The sequence below is a fragment of the Aethina tumida genome, chromosome 8 (assembly GCF_024364675.1).
Source record: "Aethina tumida isolate Nest 87 chromosome 8, icAetTumi1.1, whole genome shotgun sequence".
Classification (NCBI taxonomy): Eukaryota; Metazoa; Arthropoda; class Insecta; order Coleoptera; family Nitidulidae; genus Aethina; species Aethina tumida.
In genome coordinates this window covers 5,944,012-5,954,189 of record NC_065442.1, presented here as the reverse complement: position 1 = coordinate 5,954,189, position 10,178 = coordinate 5,944,012, and the positions used below count along the sequence as shown (strand labels likewise).

General features: G+C 31.7%; 1 long non-coding RNA gene across 1 annotated transcript; it reads left to right on the top strand.

Moving 5' to 3' along the window:
* The first annotated feature begins 805 nt into the window (after positions 1-805).
* On the top strand, positions 806-1,569 carry LOC126266366 (uncharacterized). Its single transcript, XR_007548771.1, has 3 exons — positions 806-909; positions 1,198-1,412; positions 1,465-1,569. It is a non-coding gene; the product is annotated as an uncharacterized LOC126266366 (long non-coding RNA).
* The last annotated feature ends 8,609 nt before the right edge of the window (positions 1,570-10,178 follow it).

Genomic DNA, 10,178 nt, shown 5'->3' with positions numbered 1-10,178 from the left:
AGTCAATCAGACAGTCTGACTCAGACTGACAGCCATTAGCGTTAGACATAAATAACCACAAGGGTCAGTCAGACAGTCTGACTCATACTGACAGCCATGAGCGTTAGACATAAATATCCACAACAGTCAGTCAGACAGTCTGACTCAAACTGGTAGCCATGAGCGTTAGACATAAATAACCAGATGAGTCAGACAGTCTGTCTCAGACTGGCAGCCATGAGCGTTAGACATAAATAGCCACAAGAGTCGGTCAGACAGTCTGACTAAGACTGACAGCCATGAGCGTTAGACATAAATAACTACAAGGGTTGAAAATAAATATTAGTACCGTGTATATAAACTGTATATAGTGTAAATAGAGTTTTAGTTTAAGTTAGTGTCAGTTTTATTTTCACACTGCCCGAACCTTCGAAAACTGTTATAATATTTTACTTGGTTAAGCTAAGATTGGGCGCTAGATTTTCGGTCCCCTATTGGTTTGAAGTCCTGACCCGGAGTCTTGGTCACGGTATCGATAAGCTCTAATTAGACAGCCTGGCGACAGCAGTGGTTGGGTTTAAAATCAGATTTTGAAAATAGGTCTGATTAATAGAAATGTTACATTCTAAAATTATTTTCAATAATAAAAATATGTGTGAATAAGAAATATGTGAAATTCGTGATTTATATATTAATTTCAAATTGTATTTCATATTTCCAGTTTTATATAATGATATAAGCACACTTGTTTACTTGGCGGTTGATATAAGCATCTGGATCCACAGCAGTTGCGTTCCGAGTTGCCGAGTCCAAAGGTGCTCAACGTGTCTTACGAAAATAATCAGTTCACAGAAAGTCCGTTTGCTGAATGGTAGTATTTCGCTCTCCGTACAAGCGTTCAGGTGGTGCGATTACTTAATCAAAATCTAGGTAAGGATTTTTACATATTTCTTGTTAATAATGATTCATTTTATACTAATATCTGTGTTTGTTCTGCTTATTTAGATGTGGAGTATATTTGCTTAGTTTAAGTCTTTCCAAGCGTTGTCGGTGAAATATGTAAAACGTGTACGTTTAATTTTAATTCACTGTCAGATTCTGTTTTCAGCATATCGAAGTTTGCAATCATTTTATTGTTATTTTTGTTTATTTAAAAACAATAGGATTCGTAAAATAGTTTTTCTCACGTACAGATATCCGTTGTTGTTTTTGTCATAGATTAGTAACTTGCTGCACAATGAAGATTCTCCCTCACCAATCAAGCCGATAACTCCGAAGTTGAAACTAGGGAAGCTTTGAGCTACAAACCACACTCCTCGGTTCTGCTGATCGAAAAGGATGGTAATAGCAAGAATGTTGGGTTTTTCGTAGATGGTGACGTGGTTGTTACGACACTCTGGAGCAACGACAACATCAAGACATTACAGATATAAGTATGTACTCCTTAAATATGTTTATATGTTTCTTCAAATATTTAACTTTTAGATTAAAGATCCAAATCTTAATATTAAGTAAAGGAAAGTACGTGCACCAGATGGTTTTGTACCACACGCTTCCAAGTTGGAGAAGTTGTCCAATAAACCTTATCTCTATGCTGAGGCAACGTCAGTAGTCAATCTTAAAAAAGGAGTTGCTGGTTTGTTCCATGTAATTCTTTCTTTTTATATTGAAAATTTTGTTACAAATATTGCTTTGTTTCAGATATTGGATGTGGAAATGCGTGAGACTGACGCTTCAGGTGAATGTACTGCAAAATATTTCTCAACATCTCAAATTTGACCAAACAAGTCTGTATATCTCTAGATTAATCCTACATTTACAATCCTGACTCAATTTTAGAACCAGTGATAAATTCATTTGGATATACGGAATATAATTTGGATCTTATGAACAATATTATAAAATCGATGACTTTTAAGGAGAACCATCAAATGTTCGCTTCATTCTCATTTTGGCTTCTAAATCTAAAGTGAGAAAAAAATGTGTAATATAAATAAAATTATACAATTATATATTGTCATTTTTAGGTTCTCCATGATGTGGAAGAAACTATTAAATAATTTAGATTATGGACGTTCTAATTCTTCCATGCTCTAAATAATTTAAGGTCCGGAAGAACCATCTCAACTCTATTAAATTATATTAAATATGGAAGTTGAAAAGCGATTAGAGCATTAGACAAATCTTTTTGGAATAAATTTGTTCTGAAAGCCGCAAAATAACCTTTCGGTTGGACAAGAAACACGAAACAAGTTCCAGAACAATTTCAACTGATATTATTCTTTTGTCCAATCCCTCAAATGAAATGATTAAAAAGTTGTTGGAATATTTATATTCTAAACATCCTGAATTTTAAATCAAACAATATGCACTGCAAACTCTTGTTGGCCGATGAGAATCTTGAGCTTAAAGAGAAATTGATGAGAATCATCTGAAGCGACAACAAACTGAACAACTACTCTACGTTGTCGTCAAGAGGAATGTCGACTGCTCTAACCAGAAACTTCATGAAAACACCCTCGTGTAATGCACCAAGAATTGAAAAACGGAATCGCAAAGGTGTCATGATGGACAAAGATGGCTTTTTTCAAGAAATTTTCACCGCAAGTAACAATTTAACTTTTTACCCTTCCTTACTTTGAGGGTTTTGTGTTTCTACAGCTTGGTATATTTTCTGGCGGTCTTTCCAGTTTCATGTTCAGTTCTTGGAACGCAGCTCAGACCGTTCGTTTTCTTCAGCGGACAAGGCGAACTTATGGATCACGTTTGGTCTGGAACTGCTTCCGAGAAAACGCATGCGTATCACGTGAGATGAGATTAATTATTATTGATTATGCTTTATGATTCTTTAACTATTTGTAGGCAAATATGTTGTTGCAAGATCATTTGGAATACATTTTTTAGAGCTGGAATTTTTAAAGTTGATACGGTATTGGTAAAGTCTCAATTGAAATTACTGCATCTATTGAACCGAAATTGAACCTTCAAACTGATATCGATTTTTTCTCTAAAATGAATTTGTGTATGAGACTAGCGTAACCTACCATCACATATCAAATTATAATAATGTTTGTATTTTAGGGAAAAGCCACAGCTATTCTTAACGGGATGACGGGGCCCGAAAAGACAGACGTGGTCCGACATAACAGCAAGAACTAAATCTAAACTCACCATACAGAGAAAGGAACTTTCAAAAACGGGAGGGGGCAGGGGAAAATTTGCGGCCTTAACCGGCTTGAGGCAGACATTGCCGGTCTGATTAAGTCCTCTGCGGTAGAAGGAGTGGCAAATATCCCCCTCCCAGTCGTCAAATTAGAATTTCCTCCGGGTACGTCGGACCCCCCCGCTTTTTCCTGACGTGTCGGGGCGTTCGTCAGCTCCGGACGTGCCGCGCCAGCCCTTACAACGTTTAAGGAGTAAAAAGCAAAAAAGTTCCACATATGATGCATACGAAAAACATGCTCAATATTTAAAAAAAAATAAAGATGAAGGAGAGACATCATCAACAAAAGATGGAGGCTTTGGGGAATATTGTGGGTGCCTTGAATGCATCCTCAGCGTCAAATGCACAGGCCTTAATCCAAACGGCCCAGGCGTTGTCATAGACTGCTGTGGTACTGAACCACATGGCGGAAGCCATAAATAAATTAGCGCAGTATCGATGACCATTTGTTTTTGTTACTATTTTTGTTAAAATTTATTTTCGGAATTTCATATTTTTTATATTATTGATTAAATTTTATTATATAAGCATAGTTTATTATTTTATTTACATTTAATATTTTTGAAATCCTTGGGGTGCAACTCAAAAGTCAAGTTTCTTATAAACATTTTTATTTTACCTTTTAGTTCAAAACACTTGACTCAGCGATGCTCTTTAACTAGTTTGAAATCGAGCTGTGATTAAACGGTTACGGATTGCTTTACCAGCTGCCAATTCAGGATTTATTGCTCCTACTTCTGATAAATTGTCAAATAAGCCTGAAAATTAATTGTTTAAAACTTGTTAAAAGTTATTTTAAAAGATATATACCATCATCCACATGATCATCTTCATTTTCATCTTTTGGTAAAATCAAATTATTTTTAATACAAAATTGCAAGATTTAAATAATATTTTAAATAGTGGTTAACATTATATTGTTAGCAATATTATGGTCCATCCAGTTTGCAACGCGCAACTCTTCGATGTCATAGTGGTGGTGTGTTCATCAGTAGAGATAAAATGGCGTTTTGAGTTGTTCCGTTATTCTTTGCAGTTATTCATAATAACCATGTATATGATTATAATAGTGCTTTTAATGGCATAACAATATTAATATATTAAATAACCAATACTGATTTTTTGCTTGGCCTAAGAAACCAAGATGCTTCTTCATTAAGTTGTAAGTTCTTAGAACAAATAAAAAATTAAACTGGCATGACATTTTACAAAGAAAGGAAATGAAATTAATCGGAAATGTAACTAATAAAGGTTTGTTTTACATGTACTATAAACTAATTTTGCATATTATCATATCGACTGTGTGTTTTAAAAGAGCAATTACAACCTATGTTTGTTCATGTTTTTAGGTCAACATTTGTTGGAATTATTTTCTGACGTTTCGTTAGCACGAGTTAACTTACCTATTATATACAATTATTTTGATAACAGGATTTTGTTTTATGAAGAAAGAAAATGAAATGAATTAGAAACGTAAATATAAAAGGTTAGTTTCACATTTACTATAAATTAATTTTACTTATTATCATACTGAGTGTGTTGAAGTTTATGGTTGTAATTGACTGCTCACTATTTTATCGTAAAAATTTTTTTTTATTAATATATGGATAAATAAATGTTGGACATGTAGTCTAATATATTTTCTTTCTATATTGTAGTGAAACTGGATTTATTTGTCATTATACCTCTCCATATATTGTAATTTAATTCTTTGGTTCAGAATATTAATTAAAAATGCACGCTGATAAAAAGTTATAATTGTCAAGGTTTGTTTAAAGTAAAAGTTAAATTAATCAAATTATAAATAATATATATTATTCTTTGAATATTCCTCGCAGAATAGTTTGAAGTAATGTATTTTTTAAATTTTATTATTGATAAATTTTATGACTTATAAGAGGTTTAATAATGTTAGAAATTGATTCATATTTAAATTAATGTATATTGAATTGCTTTAAGGTTTTTTAGACCAAATACACTTCTATTTAGAGTACGGTTTCTCATAGAAAAACTATTAGATTAGTTTATCAACAATGTTGGGAAAGATAGATAAGGAACATAATTAGGTTGATTTAATTAGTTCTGAACCATAAATTTAAGTAACGGTAAAACAGGGTGTGTGTGATACGTCACATTAGTTGAAGGGCGAGTTAGTGATATTAAAATGAATCATTTAACCAAAGTTGTGTAGTCCAATATCATCGGTATCTTGTATAAAATAAATTACCCCCTTTTACCTGTTTTAACGAGTCTTTCAAAATGACTTTGATTTTACCGACTCATCTAACAGCTTAATTCGTTTCTGAAATCCAACTCCCATTGTACGCATCCCATCTTTGAGCTACAAAAAATTGGATTTGAATGGCTTTTACTCGAAAGCAACTGGTTGGTCTCGATTCGATGACTACAATTCCCTTGTGGAAATCACATCTTGGTTTGTTGGTGTCAATAAATTCACAAAATTCTTTTAAAGTAATAACACATACAGAGAACAGGGTGTGGAGATACGGGAAACATCTTGCTATGTATAAAACGTTTACTAATCTGCTTGGCTTTTCAAATGTTTAATATGTTTTTCAGACTTTTTTCTTTTGTGATTAATACTAAGATTTGTATTATATACATTACAGATGACATTGGAATTGGATTAGCCTTCTTTAATAGAACTTTTGACCATATCTTTTGTTAATATACTTTCATTTTGACATTCTAATGCTTAATTTTGTTAATGTAATTTCAAATTGCACGTTGAACACAGAGGAGCCTACACAATTTATATAAACGACCTTTGGGGATTTACCGATTGACCTGTTGTATTCTTAATTAAAGATTTTAATGCAATACAAATAATAACTAGATTTTATTTTGTTGATCAAATTGGAATTTACGAAAAGTGAAACCAATTTGGACTATAAAACTGAACAATTTCTTTAAGTTAAATTGGTTTTGCCAGAAATATTTTAATGTTGATAAAAAACGTACAAAAGTTTCAAAGATTACTTGAAAGTAAATAATTTTGTGACTAAAAATTTGATAATTACATACCATGATAACACGAATATAATTTACTGGAAACAATTTAATTAAAATTTCTGTCATTTGTTACATATCCTCTTAAAACTAATTACTTTTAGAAGAATAAATGAAAAACAATATTTTGCAATCAGTACTTTTTGTCAAATATTTATAAGTTATTTTAAATTAACCCATTCACTAATGTTTTGAATAACAATAAATTAGCTTCAATAACTTTTCGAAAATATTGGAAAAACGTTTTTATTGACATACGTGAATATTGTAACGAATTTTTTGTAAATTATTTTTTTTTTTAATTTTTACTAAATAAGTGTTTTACTTTAAAATTTATTATATTAATAAACGTTTACTATTTAAAATATTTAAAATGATTATTAAATATATTGAAGATTATTTGGTCACCGTTTTCTATTTATAATAAAGTAAAATGTAGATTCCAAAGTGAGATTTCTATTTAACTATTTGTGAAAATACAATCAAAAAATTATGTACTAGACAAAATTTTATACTGATCTTAATAGTTATTGTTATTTGAAGAAAAAAATTACAGAAAAACATACATTTTTAAAATTAAAAAGACTTACTCTATTGTACTTTAATATTTCGTATATATTCAACCTTATTTTTTATTTTAGTTATGGACGACGGAACAAAGGGGGTTCCAGAATGTTTTAATTTTCCCATGACATATGAGTGATCAAAGAGAATCTGATGTGAAAGAAGTGAAACCAAAGGTCAGTAGAATAGATACTTTTGAGTTTGATTAGTCTAAAGTACATGTAATGTAAACACAGTCGGTCTCAAAAATCAGGTGACTGAAGTCAGATAAGCGAAACGTGTAAACAAATCGTAATTTTTATTTAATGTTATTCCAAGAGTACTTTTCATCATTTATACAAGATTGGAATCGTCTGTAAAACGATTCAAAACAAGTTGAAGTCACTCTTTGGGGCCTTTTCTAGGATCCGTGTCACCGAATTTATTCTATAGTCAGAAGTCTTCTGGTGGTAAATCTAGCAAATATGGTGGATGTTGTGGAACAACAAGACCCTTTTTATACAAAAACTCCTTCACTATTCTGGATGAGTTGATTCGCTGTTATGCAATAGGGGCTCCCGATATTCTCGGTGTAAAACAGATAATTTTCTTCAGTAATCGGTTCAGGACCCCCCAAATAATATTGACCCGCAATCGTTTGTCCTTGGAATTCATGATTTTCGATGACGAGGTGAAAAAAATGGTATAAATATGTTATATACACTTAGAAGGTGTAAATTTCGTGAATAAAATATTTGTGCTTAGTTCAGTTTTCATATTATGGTTGGCACTCACCTGAGGAAATTTATAGCAGCAGTCACCTAAGTTTTGAAACAGTCTGTGTAAAATATACATAAAAATATAAAAGTTTTATTTAACTAAAAATTTAATTATTACACATATTTACATACGAATCATAACTTAATATAATTTCTCAGATACAGTTTTGAAATAAAATTTTAATAGACAAAACACATTTAGAAAATTTTGATTTTTTCAAACTCATAAACGTAATACAATTTATCCTGAAATAATAAAACATCTTTTGATTATAATTGTTTGATCAAAATTTTCTAACTTGAACGTACTAGAATACAGATATTTGTTGGACAGTTTTATACAAAAATATTTATATTTGTACTTTAAAAAAAAAGAAAAATACTATTATACTAAGGTATTTTTTAGATCAAATTTGAGAAATTATACAAAGTATATGGAACAAATTCATTGTATATCATTCTTAATCTCTTGCCAATTAAGGTTTATATAATTTCAGCTATATGTTAAACAAATATTTTGTCTTGATCCTTATTTATTCAACGCACAATTAACTAAGATATATTTTTATTTATTTATCAAAATCACTTGTAATTACTTTGTTATTATTCCAATTTTAAATATTTCAGTTAAAGAAAGATGGTTCAATGTGACAATTTCATTATTCACGTTATTATAATTTTTATATTTTAGGTGTTATGACAAGCTGCTCTAAAATATAAAGGGTTCAGTATGGATTTTCTACAGCCATTATCACAAGAATTAACCAAGTACGGCCAGTATCAGGAAGAATATATTAAACTTCATTCACATAAGATCGGAACAGTGGTGGTGTATTTGTACTGCGGTGGTAGCGGTAATTTCTAAATGTTTCATTGGTATTATACAGGCTTGTGTAATCATCATATTTTTTTTAAGTCACACACAGATTATAAAGAAAATTGTAAGTAAATAAATAACATTAAATAAACATGTACGGACACAGTGCCTAATGTACTTGTGCAGAATACAACAGTTGCATTTGGATGTTGGAAGATCGTGGTAGCGTTTAGGGTAAAAGTTAAAAGCTAGGTCCCGAACACCAACTTTCTGTACTACACACACAAATACACTTCAACTGCACCAAAGTTTATGTGAATGAACTATTAGTATCTGTGTACCAGATACTGAAAATTACTCGCTTAAATTTAAAAATTAAAATAATAAGTAATCATGTATGTTTCTTAAAATAGGTAATATTTTAAGAAACAAGTATAAATTTCGATTTATGTTATGTAAATTATATTAAAATTTAGATATTAGGGAGTATATTATAGGTATTCATTATTGTCAAAAATAAGGTTTATAACCTGCTTCTCTACAAACATTGGATTTGTTAATTTGACAATTATTTTAAGCATTTATTAAAAACCACGTGGTTTGTTGGCTGTGTTGTTTCTTAAATCATTTCATCATTTCAAATTGACTTGATATTAGTATGTGACTATAGGTATTACAATTTGTACTCCTGTGCTTCCTTCTGTGCTATAGGGTGTTTGGTTGTTATTGCAATTTTCACTTTTTGTATTTTTCTTGTCATCATTGTCATCGATGTGTTTCATTAACTGAAGTTGCAGTAGTTCCTTTACAATTTGAAACTTTACTTTGTCCACCTTCACTTCATATATTTAACAACCCAACCAAGATCAAAAGGAGAACCAGTCAACGCTAATAAAATTACTAAATCTGAAACCACAACAACAAAAGCTCACCGCGCCCTGGCACATTTACCTCTGGTGAGCCTTCCCAGAAGATGCACCTAATATTGTAAACGTATATCTACACAGATGGTATTCCCACGTCTGGTGGGCCTTTCTCGGTATTCGAAACCTAAATCTATGACATTTGATCCGCGGACATTTCAAATAAAATCCGTCAACATCTAGTGAGCCTTTGAAATCCAGATGTAGAAAACATTTGCTGTGTGGGTATTCCCACAGACTTATTAATATGCAGCTTCGAGTCTCGAAGCATTATTACAATTTCCGTTAATACTTAAATTCTGTTTTGTGGAGTTTTGCCATTCTTTGGCGGTCTAACTCACGGTTCTTTACAGACATTGAATTAGAAGTGTAGACCTCCTAACTGATTTTTGAATAGTGTTGTTCAGTCGTTATTGAATTTTCCAAATATTACTCGCTACTTCTGACATCAAATTTGTTTCTGTATAAATCAGGTACATTATCGTTTTCATATACCTTTCTACCTGACCATTGCCTCTTTAAAGTTCAAATCTTGTTAACCATTTTTCCACCTGAGGTTCTGCTTCTCAACCTCAACACTTCTCTATCATACAATGGACACATTCTACTCCTTATCGAATGATTACTCTTTTGACTTGGATGACGCCGAGTCGAGTTCAATCATCTTCATCCCTAAACTTGCATCATTCTTATTTACAATCCTCTTTACTATCCTCACCTCCGAAAGTCACGCCTCACTCATGCCAGCCAAATTCTTCACACGTAACTCCGATATGAACTCCGACATTGAGGCCGGCCTCCTTAAACGCAGGGATAGCTCGTAGCCTATACATCTCCGCCTTCGTGACGGTCTCGATTTCCACCCCAGTTTTCGTCCGACGAAC